We start from the raw sequence: 17,536 nt of genomic DNA, 5'->3' as shown, positions 1-17,536 counted from the left end.
TTGACATAAAACAATTACAGATGTTCACAAACAGCAAGTCCAGTCCACTTCTTCATTCAATCCCAAAGGAGCCCACGTCTGCAGTTGGTGAATACAAAACAACTCTCTTCTCAGGAGCACTCTGCACATGTTCTGATTGGTAGTCTGTACAGTCTCAACAATCCCAAGTCCAGAAAATGGTTCACTAATGGTGCAGAACACTTTTGCAATCTAATGCAGCTTTGGTGTTCACCTATTCTGACTTTTACAGGTCTAGATGTTTGACCCAAATACAATTTACCACATGTACATTGGATACAGTAGATCGCTCCTTTGCTTTGGCAGTTGCAAAACGTATTAATAAAAAAGGTTTTTGTTTTGGCAGTATTTTTAAAGGACTTCTTAGCCTCAGCACAACTACACATAGAACAATTACCACAGGCAAAGAAACCTTTCGGAATCTGACTCCCCCTCATGCAGCTGGTGTCCTTCACTTCAGGGAGCCTGCTTCTAACTAGTGCATCCCTGAGATTTTTTGCTCTTCGGGCTGTGAATAGGGGAGGATTCTGGCATCTAGGTATGTTTGATAAAAGGTGCCAATATTCGTTAATAATACTCTTTACCGGTTTAAACGTGCTATTGTAAGTAAGAGGTATAATCATCCTATCTACTCTTTGATTGTGAGGTCTGGGCGTGTGTAAAGATGTTCTGGACGTTTTATAAGCTCTGTAATAAGCTCTTTTTAGGTTTCTATAGGTGTAGCCCCTATTGGCAAGTTGGTTCATTAGAATGCCTGCCTGTCTCTTAAAATCATTTGCCTCACTACAGTTTATTTGTAATCTTAGTAGTTGTGAATAAGGTAGATTCCTCTTAATATGGGCAGGGTGGAAACTGTCCATGGTCAAGTAAGAATTTGCATCAGTGGATTTTCTATAGACTTCTGTTTCTAGTTTATTGCCTGTCCTAATTTCTACATCTAAAAAATGTACATTATATTTGTCATATACTAATTCAAATTTGATAGTGTTATGTATTTGATTTATGTATTTACCAAATTCAATCAAAGATCCTATTGTACCTTTCCAAATTAGGAAGATATCGTCCAAAAATAATTTGTAAAAATGATATGTTAACTGTAAGAATTATTAGGTTGGAGAATAAATTTGTTCTCCAATCTATCTCTAGTTTCAGCTCCTGCCAATCTAGCAGTTCGAAAGCAAGAAATTGCAAGTAGATAAATAGGTACCACTTCGGTGGGAAGGTAACAGCGTTCCGTGCGCCTTGGTGTTTAGTCATGCCGGCCACATGACCACGGAATAATCTTCGGACAGTGCTAAATCTCTTGTAAAAATATGTTCACTGTAAGAATTATTAGGTTGGAGAATAAATTTGTTCTCCAGTCTATCCATAAATAGATTAGTTAATTCAGGTGCAAATTTACATCCCATTGCTGTGCCTGAAATTTGCCAGAAATATTCTCCCTGGAATTGAAAGAAGTTCTTCTTTAGGCATAGTTCAGCAATGTGACAGAGGAATGATGTAGGGGGGATGGGCTGCCCTGTCCTACGGTCTAGCACGTCCCATAAAACTTCTAAAGCTTCATTTTGTGGAATGTTGGTGTAAAGTGAAACAACATCTAGAGTGGCAAAAATGACTTCCTCTGTCTGCAACTGTAAATCATTAATGTGGTTGAGGAAATCGATGATGTCTCTTAGGTAGGAGTGTGTGGTTTGTACAAAGGGCTTGAGAAAGAGGTCCAAATACTGGGCCAAAGGTTCTAAGATGGACCCACATCCTGAAACAATAGGCCTACCTGGGACAGGGATGGGTTTGAGGAGGGGAGAGGCCTCAGCTGAATATGATGCCATAGAGCCCACCCTCCAAAACAGCCATGTCCTCCTGAGGAACCACTGTTGCCAATCTCCAGGGGAGGGCTGGAGATCACTCATAATTACAACTGCTCTTCAGATGGCAGAGATCAGTTCCCCTGGAGAAAAAAGTAAGCTCTGTGTCATTATACCCTGCTGAGGTCGCCACAGCAAATTGACGCTGAGTGCCCAAGGCCAGGGCACCCACTAGGCTTGCCAGCCCTCCTGGGCTGGTGGGGGAATACCCACTTTTACGAGCCATCCCTAGAGCATAAGCTGCTGGAGGACTTGGCACTCATTGGAGGGCTTGGAGCTCGCCCTTCCTCCTAACCACCTGAGCTAGCGCACCAATTCCCCCCTCCCCACCAGTGCACAGGTCAGTGGAAGCCATGGCGTGGGGAGGGGATGCAGCAGGGGTGCTTCTCCTTGCTGCCTGCCACCACCGCCAAGCTGTCCTGTGCTGGTCCCTGGGCTGGGGCCAGGCAGGTGGCAAGTCAGTGCAGCCGACCATCCATGCTTCAAAGTGGTGGATGGCCTATCCTTCCTTCCCCAGGCTGCTACACTTTGCAGGATCAGTCAGAGCGGGACGAGGGGGGGCGGCAGCAGGAAGCAGTCCTGGGCTGGCTACTGGACCTCGGGGCCAGGCAGGCAAGTGTCAGTACAGCTGGCGCCGCCGCCACCCATCCAGGCAAGCTGGAGGGTGAGCGGGGGGCCCGGCCGCCGGGGTGGTTTTTCCTCCCCAGGCCCTGGCTCACGCTTCAGAGACTCAGAGCTGTGGGATGGGGGGATGTGCACCTCTTCATTCTCAGTCGCCACGGCTGCCAGGAACCTAGCCTGCCTGGTCCCAGGCGGGCCATGCATGCTCCAAAGCAGGCATGTGTTTTTTCCGCCATGCTTCGGAGCCAGGATGTGTTTGCAGGCCCCTCTCCGCTGCCCAGGCTGGCCAAAGCACTCCGGAGGCCTTCCCAGCCTGCGGCTTCCTCCCTGACTCTCATCCTAAGAAGCACAAACTCACCCCCTCAGGGACAGAGCAGGGAGGAGTTGTTGCAGCCTGGGACTGGTTTGGTGGACCTTCAGTCTTCTGATCAGTTAGAGTAAGAGACTCACTTCTTATATTTGATCATTGTGCTCTTATGTTTTTCTCCCACAGTTGATTAATTTTTTCCTTTCCTTCTTAGGGCTGACAAACAGCTTGTGTTAAACAATTTGCTTGCAAAGGAAACGTTTTACATATTCCAGCACTGAAGGCTGGAACATACATCATTCCCCCCCCCATCTCTAGCTCACACAGTGTTTTGAATTAGTTATGCTAAAGTATTAATAACTCATTATGTGAAATCTTTACAGGATTTCAGTAATGTTTTATAAAGCAGTAGCATCTGATAATTTTGTGGTTTTGATCCTCTGGCATACTCAGTCACTTGAAAGGAAAAATTGATGAGTACACCCTACAGGCATTAAATTGAGTTTATGCTGTGATCTGTGTAAAATAAGTTATTATTTTATTGATTGATTGACTGATTGATTGATTGATTGATTGAACAAAGTTTGACTCCAGTGGTAGCTTTAAGACCAATCAAGTTTTATTCCAGGTATGAGCTTATTTGTCATTTATGGTCCATTTGTCTCACTGAACTATGTATTATTTGTAGAGGCACTGTTTTATTTGTACAGAAGCCCTAAAAATATCTGGGCAGCTTACCATGTGCTTTATTGGGGATGGGGGAGGAAGCCTAAGTAAAAGAACTTGCTGTTCAGCGATTAAAACTGTTGGGGAGTGTGCCACCTCATCCCCACCCCAGATGTTACTAGCTGTTATGTTTTGGGATACTTTTTACAATATTCAAAGATCCTTCCAGGCTCTGTTATTTTGTTGTGGCAATTTCTATCCTTGTGGTTAAGTTACTATAATTAAAACTCAAACTGAATATTGGGACTACTGAGGAAAAGCTGACCAGCTGAGACTAATTGGTGTGAGTACTTCAGTTGGTACAAAAACTTGCAGCCCAATTACTACTGGGTGCAAGGCAGGAAATACATGTCACACCTGTGGAGGGGCTGTGGCTCAGTGGAAAAACTTCTGCTTCTCATGCAGAAGGTTCCCGGTTCAATCCCTGGCATCCCCAGTTTAAAAGACCAGGCAGTAGCATCTTGGGAATATTTGTGGAAAAATTCTATTAAGATATCAACATGTACTAATGTAAAAGAAAATTGTTACAAAATGATGTACAGATAGTATATGACACCGAAGAAAATTGCAAATATGAATCAAAATATGTCAAATAAGTGTTGGAAGTGTAAGAAACACGAGGGTTCATTTTACCATATGTGGTGGACATGTGAAAAAATGATAGATTTTTTGTCAAAAGTTCATACTGAAATGCAGAAAATTTTTAAATGTACATTTAAGAAAGAACCAGAGATTTTATTGCTAGGATTGAAGTTGGAAGAGTTAAATGTAACAAAAAAGACCATGTTTTGGTATCTGATAACGACGGCAAGGATGGTGTATGCACAATGCTGGAAACAAGAGAGAATACCAGAGACCACAGAATGGATGCAAAAAGTGCTGTTTATGGCAGAAATTGATAAAATAACAAGAAAATAACAACAGAGAAGATCAAGAATTTTTTGAAGAATGGAAGGACTTTAAGGACTATCTAGAGAAAAAATGGGATGTGAAACAAAATGTATTGTATTTAGAACAATATTAGAATTGTTATCTTGTAACTGAGAATAGAATTGTGAAATAAATGTAAGAGTATGAGGGAAGAAGGGTAGAGCACTGCGGGAAGTCACTAGAAGGGGAGGGAAGGAGGGGAATATGGGTATTTGTTGACTGAAAGTAAATGTTAAGCATGCAATTATATCCAAAAATAAAAGCTTTTGTCAAAAAAAACACACAAAAAACAAAGACCAGGCAGTAGTAGGCAATGTGAAAGACCTCAACCTGAGACTCTAGAGAGCTGCTGCTAGTCTGAGTTCACAGTATTGACCTTGAGGGACTGGGGATCTGATTCAGTTGGGAAAGAAGTACTTTTCTCCCTTTCTCACAATACAAGAACTCGTAGGAATTCAATGAAATTAATGAGCAGTAGGCTTAGAATAGGCAAAAGGAAGTACTCACCCAAGGAGTAATTAACATGTGGAATTCACTGCAATAGGAATTGGTGGCGGCTACAAGCATAGGCAGCTTTAAGAGGGGACTGGATAAACATATGGAACAGAGGTCCATCGGTGGCTATTAGCTACAAAGTAGAGATGGAACATGGGGCCTCAACACTTTTAAATTATTTTTGTTTTATTACCCATCCTTTTAAAAAGTTTAGATATTTTTCTGAAAACTAGGAAACACCTACCCTAGGTGCCATTGCACAGATTTTTTAAAAATCCATGTGGGAGCATGACAGATGATTCTGACTCTACTGGGTTGATCTTCCCCCTACTTTGTTCCTCCACGTAATTCCTTAGTGTCTTCTCTTTTTATTTTTCTTAGAGCCAAACTACAGACATGGGTCCAACCCGTGGCCACTGATGCCACTTTAGAGGAAAATTTAGCAATTTAAAAATATGCCATGAGGGCCTGATCCTGATTGTGCCTGTGGTGCAGTGGCCACAAGCAATCTTGTTTCCCCACTGCATGACTTTTAAAGTGCCAAACAGCTGTCTGGGCTCTTAGCTTGAGGGACAGGCCTAGATCAGGACAGAAGATCAGTCAGTCAGCAGAGAGAGACAAAGATCTGCTTAACAATCGGAAGCCTCCCCTCCCTTTTATGTTTTGGTATGGTAAGACATCAATGCCTTCCAAAGCAAAACGTGCTGCCTCGGGTGGGGGTTTCTTGAGTCTATGTGGGTCAGGATGTTCCAATCCCTTTCATTTTTGGCACTGTAACTCCCATATCAATCCTGAAGTGGGTGGCCAGTTTCGAGGATCCTCAGCTTTATTTTCGGGTGAGTTAGGCCTGGCAAAACACCCTGAGCTTCCAGTGCAAATAGTATTGGAGGGACAGGGGCTTCTGTGGATTGCACAGGCAAGAATGTCTCTATTGGAGTGTTATTAGCTGTGTAAAGTTTTTCATAAAAATTGGCAAAACAGCCTGCTATATCTGAGGGAGAAGTATGACACTATTTTCATCGTTTAACGAGAAAAATTTTCGTTCTAGATTTTTACGGTGAACTCGCCATTTTAAAAGTTTCATTGTTTTTGGATTTCGCTGCCAATACCGTCGTTTAACAAAAAGTAAATGTTTTTGTATTTGCTGTGTGTCAAAGGTTTCTAATAATCTGCGTGCAGCTAGCAGTTCTTTGTATATTTTTTTGCTACAGATTCTTTTATGTAATGTTTCCAGGGTTTTAATTCTTTCTAACAATGCATCAAATTCTTTTTTCTGTGTTTTTTTCAGATAGGAGGATATGGAGATCAGTTTTCCCGGCATAACAGCCTTAAAAGCATCCCAGAGGATTCCATCTCACACATCTCCAGTGTCATTTATTTCAAAATACTCAATTATGGCTTTTACAATTTCTTCTCTATGTATTGTATTCAATAAAATTGAATTATTTAATTTCCATGTTTTCTCTTGTTGTTCTGAAGTGGTTTTATTTAAGCTGCATTCTACGAAAGCATGATCTGTCCATCTAAATGGCCCTATATGTGACTCCTTGAGTCTTCCACAAGTGTTATTTGAAATTAAGATATAATCAATTCGTGTATAAGTGTGGAATCTAGTTGAGAAAAAAGTGTAATCTCTCTCATTCATGTGTTGACATCTCCAGATGTCTAGTAACTGATATTTATCAAACATTTTACCTAATTCAGTATATCTCCTTCTTTGGTTATGTTTCGGTATTTTGGAGTGTGATTTGTCAAGATATTTGTCAACAATCATATTACAGTCCCCGCCTATTAGAACCATTCTCTCTTGAAAGTTTCTTAATTCCAGTAAAGCATCATCTAAAAATTGAGTTTGTTGAGCATTAGGTGCGTATATAGAGATTAATGTGGTTTGTTCCCCATCTAGTAAGCCTTTAATAAACACATATCTTCCTAAAGGATCTGACATTTGATCTTTGTATTCAAATTTCACTGTTTTTGCTATTAAAATGGCAACACCTCTGGCTTTGGAAGAACCATGTGCTTGGAATTGCTGATTGTATCAAGAAGATTTCAACACTACCTGATCTTCTTTTTTAAAATGTGTTTCTTGCATCATGATGATGTCAGGCCTGTCTTTTAAAAATACAGAAGTTATTCTCTGTCTTTTAACACAATTATTCAAACCATGAACATTAATCGTGCGTAATTTGTATACCTCCATTCTTATACCTACACAAAGTGCCAATAGTACCCAATTTGGCCTAAAGGATCTCCTAATTGCTTTAACTAACTTACAAACCTTAACAGTTACTCTGAACCAATTCAACAAAACCCCTCACCCTCCCACACCCACCCAACGTAAAACCTGCAGCGTAGATAAAGTATAAATAACTATTTTTCTGTGAAGGGAATCCAGGAACCAGCTCCTAACAAGCTGACTAGATAGCTCTAGTGCTATCTTCTGTCCCCTTATAAAGAGAAAGGCAAACCAACTGTTGCAACTCCCCCCTTTCCCACCCCCGCAAGTCATTTTTAGAAATTATGAACTACCTATAGTACAATTAAACAGTATTGAACTACATATATCTAAAAAAAACCAGATGTGATAAACAGCCAAGCATACACACAGACTCCTATACCACTTATCTGGTTCCAGCATATATTGGGAGTTTGCTGGATTTCATGGGTGATAATGGAAATAAATTTCTTCGTTTGACTGATCTTTTGCCTTCTTCTTGTTCCATCGGAGTTTCTTTATGCAGGGATTGCAGAAGTTTTTCCCCAGAGTCCTCATTATGTGCATATAAATGTAGTCCTTGGTAGTAGACATACAGTTTGCCCGATGGCAACCATTTATATTTTTGGTTTAATTCCTGTAGTTGTTTAGTATTGGTTTTCAGTTTCCTCCGTATTAGTAGAGCTTCTCTTGGTACATCAGGAAAAATGGCAATGCGTTCTCCGTTGTATGTGAAGATATCAGCGTTCTGTGCCTCAGAGAAAATTCTTTTTCTCACTCTCATATCTGGTATAGTGACTATAATGTCTCTGGGTATATTTTTTTAACGTTTTTCTTTGAACCCAGCCTGGCTGCTTGAGTAATGATGGGGTATACTCCCTCTTCAAGCTTTAGGGCTTGGGCAATAAAAGAGGCTATAAAAGAGATTAAATCTGCTGACCCTTCTGCCTCCTCCGGAAAACCACGAAATTTTAGGTTAATCAATTTTTGTTCTGTTTCTACTGCAATCAAATGATCATTTACATCAGTCACATGCTCACAAATAAGTTTTATATTTGCCTGATTTTCCAAGCTGTTTTCCAATGCCGATTCTGCCTTTTCTACTGCCTGAACAACTGAAAGTTTAATATCTTCCACGTGTGGAAATTTGATCAATCAGACTTGCTTCCATAGTCTTTAAGTAAGCTAAAATTGCTGGGTCTGAGTTCTGCTGTGGCATGGTCTCCGTTGTTTTTTCAATCGCCGCCATTTTGTGCTCCTTCAAGCTTTGCAGACTTCTAGTCGTTTCAACTCCAAAATGCTCTTTAATGGTACGGGAGCCGCCAGAGACCACTGTGTTCTTAATGAGTCAGTTTTCCCCATATCAGGTAAAGCTTTTCCTGAGAGCTTAAATCGGTAGGACTTTTTTTGTGCGGGAGGGTACTTTGGGCTCGGGAGCTGCACAATTATGCAACCGCCATCTTCGACAGCTCCGCCACGCCCCCCGCTTGAGCCACTGTTGACTGTTTGCAGAGAGAGGAAAATCAGCTGCTTGGACAAAGCCCACAAATATGGCATGGGTGTAGAGTACGCCCCAGCTTGCATTGCATTGTTTATACAATTATTATGTATTATACAATCTCGGATTGTATTCACAAGAAAACGTATAAAATATTAAGCATTTCTGTGGTCTGTTAAGGGATGGATTCCTTTCTCCTCATCTTTTGAAAAATTCACAAAACAGACATTTACTTAAAACAAACCTGCATAATATTTATTTATTTATTTGGGTTTTCCCCCCAACCGCCCTCCCCTGGCAAGCTGGGCTCAAAACAGTGTACAACATCAATTAAACATAAATTAAAACAAGATTAAAAACCAGTAACAGAGAAATATAGTTGGAGATAGATGCCAGTAACGCCGCTATCTCACGGGAGGGGGGAGTGTCAGGATGGAACCATTGCTGCCCTCGACCGAATGCCTGGCGGAACTTCTCTGCCTTACAGGCCCTGTGGAACTGTAACAAGTCCTGCCGGGCTCGGATGTTATTTGACAGAGAGTTCCACCAGGGCAGAGCCAGGGCAGAAAAGGCCATGGTTCTGGTTGAGGACAGCCAGACGTCTCTTGGGCCAGGGATCACCAATAGATTTTGATCTACAGAGTGCAACGCTCTTCTGGGGGTATACCACAAGAGGCAGTCCTGAAGGTACATAGGTCCCTGACCATTTAGGGCCTTGAAGGTTAATATCAAGACTTTGAACATGATCCAGTACTCCACTGGAAGCCAGTGCAGCTCGCACAGCACAGGTTGGATGTGTGCTGTGTGCAATGTCCCTGTAAGGATCTGTGCCACTGTATTTTGTACCAGCTGGAGTTTCTGGGCAGGCCCACATACAGCACGTTACAGTAATCCAGCCTAGAGGTGACCGTTGCATGGATTATAGTGGCTAGGTCAGAAAAAGACAGGTACGGGGCTTGTTGCCTGACCTGGCGCAATTGAAGAAACTTCAGTCTGGCAACATTTGTGACCTGGGCCTCCATTGTCAGAGAGGCATCCAGGATCACACCCAGGCTCTTAACAGCAGGTGCCAGTCTCAAGAGCACACCATCAAGAGCCGGGAGCTGACACTCTGCACCAAAGTCCCCCTCTCCAGCCATAGAACCTCATTCTCAGAAGGACTCAGTCTCAGCCAGCTCTGTTTGAGCCATCCCACCACCGCTTCCAGCCCCTCTGCCAGATTTACTGGGGCAGCATCCGGTTGGCCACCCATCAACAGATAAAGCTGGGTGTCATCAGCATACTGGTGACACCCCAGCCCGAACCTCTGCACTAACTGGGCAAGGGGGCACATATAGATGCTAAATAATATCAGGGCAAGGATTACCCCTTGAGGGACCCCACGTAGTAAGAGGTATCTGGGTAATACCCTCTCTCCCAGCACCAACCTCTGTCCCCGACCTTGGAGAAATGAAGTAAGCCACTTCAAGACTACCCCACGGACTCCTATGTTGGCGAGGTGGTGTGTCAAAAGATCATGGTCAACCAGGTCAAACGCCACTGTGAGATCTCACAACACCAGCAGTGCCAACCCGCCTCGATCCAGTTGCCTGCAGAGCTCATCCATGAGGGCGACCAGAGCCGTCTCTGTCCCATGGTCAGGGTGGGATATGGACTGGAATGTATTTTCCTCCATTACAACATACTACATTAATATGTTTGATATCAAACCCGTGAATACTTCCCCCCCCCCCTGCATCCTGGTAGTTGTCAGACTACACTAGAACTCCTCAAAGTCATGAAGGAAACTTCTGAAAGTCAAAAAAGTAGAAGCGATTTCAGTACCATAAATGTAGAGCAGTAATGATGTCCTAGGCCTTCCCTTTTTTGGAGCCTGTTTCACATGAAAGTGACACTCATTAGTTGAAACCTACATTCTAGTATGTCTCCAAGGATTTTTTAAAAATTGCATGAAAGGGTGTCATTCCCTCAGGCTGCTCTTTTCAAGGTCAGAAAGTCTTGCTCTTATATTCCTACTGGCATGAAACATGGGGATACCGATGCAAAGAGAGATGGAAGACAGAATATTCCCCTCTGGTGCTTAAAGAAAAACCCTGCTGTCTCATTATCACCACAGACATATCTGTAAGATTTCCGCTTGAAAGGGATTGAATGAAACCCCAGCTATGTAAAAACTGGCATCACCCTACCACAGAAGACAAGGCTAGAGATACAGACAATAGTTTTCAAGACTATTGCAAGTTTCTGAAGGCCACTTTATGAACAGTAACTGTAGGGCAGATAACTTAGCTGTTGGAATAAGGAATAACAATACTTAACTAAACTGTTTCTAGAGCTCTAGGCCAGGGTTGTCCTGGCCTGGTTCTGGAGATTCTTAGGATGCCCCTGCACTCCTGCAGGCTGCTAGCAGGGAGACTGAGAAGAGAAGCACTGAGTCCCTCCTACTCTTCTGCTTCCTCTGAGGTCTCCTGGGATAGCCTGTTAAAGAGGCAGAACACAACAGAAAGTATTACTTCTCTGCAGTCCGTTGTTTGGGCCCCCTGTCCTCTCAGGGCAAACAAGGTTTGTAAGGTTTTGGAGATGTGAAAAATGTGTTTTCTCAAGGTAAGCGTACATAGCACATGGAGAACAATTCCCATCGTACTGCCTTCACTCTGAGAAATCTGATTAACTTTAATCTCTATTCTATAATAGCCTATGAATCTATTTTTCCATTCATTCTTCACATTTGTCCATCTACTTACTGCCTCAGTACAATTTATTTATTTATATTCTAATTTATATCCCACCCTACCCCGCCGAAGCGGGCTCGGGGCGGCTCACACAAAATAAAATACAGATTAAAACAATCATATCACCAAAACCATTAAAACAACCCATTAAAACAATACAATATCAAATATCAAGGTGCTAGCAATGTTATTCCAGAATCATAGCTATGGCATTGCTGCATGAGTGTATACCATATGATGTTCATTCCCAGCATTGATCTTACTCGGCAGGCACAGGCACCAATTAGGTAAACATAACCCCCAAATAAATCTGTTTAAAATGTCTTAAGGACAAATTCAACTCATGTGCCATGCAAAAATCTCAAGGTTATTCATAATCTTTGACGGGGATATTTCATCTTTCCAAATGTCCTGATGTCCCTGCTTTTGACAACCATTATTATTTAAAGTGCAATTTTTAAACAAAGTGCAAATATTAATGAACTAGGTGTACTGAAACATGAAATCAGGCCATGAGCTGGTTCTATTTCATCGATTTATAATATATATAAAAGGCAAGCCATGCTGGCAATGACTCACCTACTCTCCCATTGGCCACTGGGGAAGCTGCCATGGTGTCCTACTGGCCTGTGCCGCCAGCTCCTCCATTCTTACACACACACACACACACACTTCTGATGCATTTTTGACTTGAGACAGCCCTACTTTATAGCGAAGCAGAAGGAAATAAATGGCTCTCCTCCCTCTATTTCCCCCTTCCCTCCCCCCCCCCACCAGCCACAGACAGAACAATCACCTGAAGCATCTTTCTAGAGCTCATTGTATTTCTTCCCACAATGGGCCTTATTCCTAGTTTATTCGCAAAGATCTGGAACCAGCTGTGAGAAATTTACAGATAACACCAAATAATTAAGTATGGTGAAAAACAAAGTGGATTATGAAGAGGCCGAAGATCTGATCTGCCCAAGTGGTCAACAACATGGCAAATTATGGTCACCTTAACTAAGTATGATGCAGTGTTCCCTCTAATGTGTGCTAGGATGTGCTGGCCCACAGATTTTTACTGTGTGGCACAGGGATTTTTGCCAGAACAATGGATGATGAACGATCCAGTTTCATCAGAAACTCTGCCATTGGTCCTGTTTGTCCAACCCTTCTCAGTGGGCAGCAAAAGGGCAGAGACTTCACCTGGTTATGTAGCTAGGAAACAACGGATTTCCCTGTAATGCTTAGGTGGTTGCTATGAACGCAGAGCAACCAGCGGGAGCAGATTGGGCAAGGGCAAGTTTTGTTGGGCATGGATCAAAAAACTTCAAGTTCCAGATCTGATCTCTTCAGCTTCTCTGGGCTTGGATTGGGTGGGGCTTCAAGGAGCTGAGGCTAAAATGAGCTTCCCATTGGCTCCTGGGACCCCCAAAAGGGCGGGGCTTAGCAGAGGTTCAGCTGATGCCCTGCAATTGTTGAGCCATTTGCCCCAGTGTGGGATTCCAAGCAAGATGCAGGAATCTGATCAGCCTTGTAAGTCATCGAGATACTGTCCTGCCCAGGCCTGGGCCCTGCTGCCTTCCCAGAGGTTCCCCTTTGCCTCCTTAGGACCTCCTTCTCTGCCTTGCCTTTTTAAAATGGCCATGTCCTTGCACTTCAAACCTCAAAGTGACTCACTCATGCGCACACCACACATCCACTCCCCCATTTCTCTCTATGCCTGTTTTCTTCCCAGAAGGAAGCACCAATGACTTCCACTCATGCACACGATCCCTTTTTTCCACCTCCAACATGTGTGTGCATTGGGGCGATTCTGCATTGACTTTTCCCTCTGTTGTTTTATGAAACCCACATTGGAACAGAAATTCCCCTCTGCATTGCATGATGCTTTCACTTCCTTTGATCATTGGATTTTATGGCACCCTCCACACTGCATGCCACATTCTTTTATCATTGGGTTTTATGGTACCTTCTGCATAGATTTATGGCCATTCAGGAGTAACTTTGCAGTGTTGCCCCAAGGTAGCTGAATGTGGTTTCGAGCTGCACTTTTTCTTCCCAGTTGAGAAAATGTGGAGCAAATGCTAGATGCAGAATCGCCCTGTGTTTTTTCTTGCTCTCCTGAAATAAACCGTGCATCAGCTGCCTTGCTCTGCTCTCTGGCTCCTGCATTCCCTCCTCCTCCCTCTTTTCTATAACTCAAAAGCTTGTCAGGCCCGTTCAAGACTGCTTGTGCCAGCCTGCTCTCTGGGAAGTGGGGGGGTGAATGCCGAGTGAGAGAAAAGCAGGCAAGGCAAAACAGCCCTGCCACATGAGCACACATCAAATTGACCCTTTATCTCACTGAAATGTTCTCTCTTCTCCTCCCCCTCCCGCTTGTCTTTCTGCCTCCCCCCCCAACATCCCCTCTCTGCACCCCCATATTTCTAAACCAGGAGGATCTCAGGATCTCTCTCTCTCTCTCTCTCTCTCTCTCTCTCTCTCTCTCTCTCTCTCTCTCTCTGTGAGTGTGTGTGCCCCTAATGAAGGAGGCTATGAAGCAGCAGAAACAGCCCCTCTCCAAAAGTAGAAAAGAACAGAAAATGACAAAGGGGGAAAAGGCAGAGCAAAGCAGAGAAGAAGAAAACACGAGATCTGTAATGTATCCAGTTCTGACCGCATGACCGACTGGGGCTCCACGCGGTCAAGCGAAACCTTCGAGCTTCGCTCCAGGAAGCAATGGACTAAGCGGATCCTAGCCCGCACCTATCCGAGGGCTAGGTTCCTGGCCGAGAGCCTATGGAACTCTCGGCCACTGTAAATAGCCTATTGCGGTGTGGGGTATGTTTTGGGATGGTGGTTTCACGAGGGATATAAGCCGGCCTGCGAGCCAGCTAAAGTTGTCTTGTTCCACACGAATAAAAGTACGTAAGCTGAAATCACTCGTCTATCTGCGTACTTTTCAAGATCTATTACTGATCAATCAGTAGTTGCTTCCGGGGGTGAGTGCACTTGGAATCCCGTGCACAGTGACTTGGAGGTGGGGTAAGTGCCCTTGAATCTGATGGGGCTTTCACTCCCATGGATGGTGTCACTTCTGCAACAAGCATAGGATGGGCCAATCCTCCTGCCCCAGCTTACTCCCTTCCAGCCGCAGAGCAAAAGTGGTTTTTTTTTTCCTTTTCCTTTTCTGCCCTCTTCAGCAAAGCCTCCCCTGACGTTCTCACTTCCAAGCCTTGTCCCCACCTACCCTCAAACTTACAGTGACCCCAGCCAGGGGCTTTCAAAGACTGTTGAATATTGTTTAAATATATATCTAGAATTTTAAATTTAAAAACAATTTAATACAGTTACATTTGGGTGAAGCTATAATTATGGCTTGGCAATTTTGTTGAACTACAGCTGGGGGGGGTTGTCTGGGCACTCTGTGTGCTGCAGTATGTGTTTGGATTATTTGTATATAGTCCTTTCCTCATAGTCCTTTTGTGATCCCTTACAGTATATTATTCCTTGTGGTATATTTATAGTATATTCCTTATAGTATATTTTGCGATTCCTTATAGTATATACTCAGAATTTATAAGAAAGATGAAGAGTTTACTTAATCTCTTTGGTTTAATCTCTAGATATTAAAAAAAAAACCCCACCCTGGTTGCTAACCAATGGGCTATATTCTAAAGAGGATGGTCTGTTAGTAAAATCCAGCCCATTAAGAGTTTGCTCTGGAGAAAAACAGAACTAGCATTCCATAGATTCCTTGTTGCACTGTGACAGCATGGGAGTGCACGGGACTGGGAATGGGGGAGCCTTGGCAACCCAGGCTAGTATTTAGAAGTCTTATATTTCTGATCCCATTCCAGTTATAGAGGACTGCATGCTTATTATGAAATGAATTTGATATCAAGGCAATGGCAGTTCCAATAACTCTTGATTTGGGGGGTGGACTCTAGGCCATTATAGCCCACTGAGGTCCCTTCCCTCCCCAAATCCCTTATGCCTCAGGCTCCACCCTAAAATCTCCAGGAATTTACCAACTCAGAGCTGACAACCTTAATTACCATACCACTAGGGTGATAAAAGTTCAGATCCTCAGTCAGCCATGAAGGTTATTGGTTAATGCTGGGCTAACCAAATGAGAAGGGAGCACTCACTGGAGAAGACCCTGATGCTGGGAAAGATCGAAGGTCAAAGAAGACAGGGACGGCAAAGGATGAGATGGTTGGACAGTGTCATAGATGCAACGAACATGAAATTGAGCCAACTTCAGAGGACGGCGGAAGACAGGAAGGTCTGGCGTGATCTGGTCCATGGGGTCGCAAAGAGTCGGACTTGACTGTGCGACTGAACAACAACAACAAAATCACTGTCATTCAGACTATCCTACTGCATAGGGTTTTTGTTGTGAGGATAAAATGGAGAAGGACAAGTTACGTATGCTACCTGGAGAATGTTGAAGGAAAGGCAGAATAAAATTGAGATTAGGAGATACAAGAAGAGGGAGCCGTGATACTCATGGGGGGGGGAGGAGTATTCCCCTCCGGCTCCCGGCCTGCAGAAGAGGAGGACCTCAGGGCTGAGGAGGAAGCGGCCACAGGTAAGCTTCCCCCCTCCAGCTCTGGCGGTGAGGCCCAAGTGGCTTCCAGCTGCCAGGCCCGCCGATCTCCTCCCCCCGAGCGGTGAGGCCTGAGCAGCTCCCAGCCACCGGGCCCACCGAGCCTTCTCCTGCCCCCCTGACACTGGCGGCGAGGCCTGAGCTGCTCCCAGCCACCGGGCCCACCAAGCCTCCCCCCCCAACAGCCAGAGCATTCTCTGTGCATGCACAGGGAACGCTCTTTTACTTTGGGGGGGATTTAAATATCCCCTGTATAGTTTTTTTTTTACTTTTCAGATTTTTCTGCACATGTGGGGACTGCTCCAGGTGTGCAGGAAAATTTCTCTGCCCCCCAAGTGTCCCCGATGTGCAGATTTAGATATCCGCATGGAGGGAGCAACTTGGCTATTAGATATATAGACAAGTGGAGACCCGCAAGAAACTTGCAGGATGGTCATCCCATTCCTCACACCTTTGTTTCCTCCCCTCTACCCCTACTTGTCTTCTCTTTCTCCCCTCTTGGGGTGGAGCCTCGGGACAGTGAGGCTTCGGGAAAGCAAGCAGCCTCAGTAGGGTATAATGCCATAGATTCAACCCTCCAAAGCAGCCATTATATCCAGGGGAACTGATCTCTGTCACCTGGACAACAGTTGTAATTAGGGTTGCCAAATGGCACTTACCCTTGTGGCGGGAGACTAAGCCAGTGCGCGCGCGCGCCACATGCACATCACAGGGAAGCGCGCGCGCGCCACATGCACATCACAGGGAAGTGACGTCATGACGCCGGGCACGCTGGGGCGGGGCCACAGCCATTTGAGGGGAAAGCTCTATCTGCGTGCATGTGTGCGTATGGGTATTTCTTCTATATGGTTTCAGCCTCTATGACTGGGTATAAAAAATAGTCCAAATAGACTAGCGACATCACCACAGGTGACACATTAATCATGTTACCACCACCCTCCACCTAATACTACTAACCCTCATTAGTTGGTAATTTTTTCCTTGATGTATATTTTCCTGCTATGTCCAGCTTATAGAACGAAGTTTGAGTCCAGTCAGTGGCACCCTCAAGACCAACAAAGGTTTTTTTTCCTGGCTATAAGCTTTACTTTGTTCGGCTGCTTCAGACCAACACGGCTACCCATCTGCATCTGTCCTGCTTATAGTTACCAGCCATTAGGTGCACCTTAACAATGCCAGAAAGTGGCCACAGTATTGGTCTTTTGGTTCTAGCTCAGACATTCTCAGCAAGGGCGATTCTGAATAAGTGCTTCACAAAGTTGTCCTCTTTGACAAAACGATAATATTGCAGCATCATGATTTCTCACACCACAGTCAAGTAATTATTCACCTTGTTTAATGGTATTTGTCAAGTCACACCAGCTGACATTCCCTGCTGTTTAAAATTTGAAACACATTTTGTTCCATGTAGTCACATATACAATTTGACAAAGCATGAAGTCCCATTAGCATTTTAGGAAACATTAGCACCAACACAAACATGTTCAGGGCCTCTCATTACCCTCCTTTTATACTTCTGATAATATTCAGAATGAAATTGGCCTCTACCT

The 17,536-nt window shown here is 44.0% G+C and overlaps 1 non-coding gene across 1 annotated transcript; it reads left to right on the top strand.

Moving 5' to 3' along the window:
- Positions 1-3,901: 3,901 nt before the first annotated feature.
- Positions 3,902-3,973, top strand: TRNAE-CUC. Its single transcript has one exon. It is a non-coding gene; the product is annotated as a tRNA-Glu (tRNA).
- The last annotated feature ends 13,563 nt before the right edge of the window (positions 3,974-17,536 follow it).

The sequence above is a fragment of the Gekko japonicus genome, unplaced genomic scaffold (assembly GCF_001447785.1).
Source record: "Gekko japonicus isolate JY-2015 unplaced genomic scaffold, Gekko_japonicus_V1.1 scaffold1325, whole genome shotgun sequence".
NCBI lineage: Eukaryota > Metazoa > Chordata > Lepidosauria > Squamata > Gekkonidae > Gekko > Gekko japonicus.
This window is presented reverse-complemented; position numbering and strand designations above follow the sequence as displayed.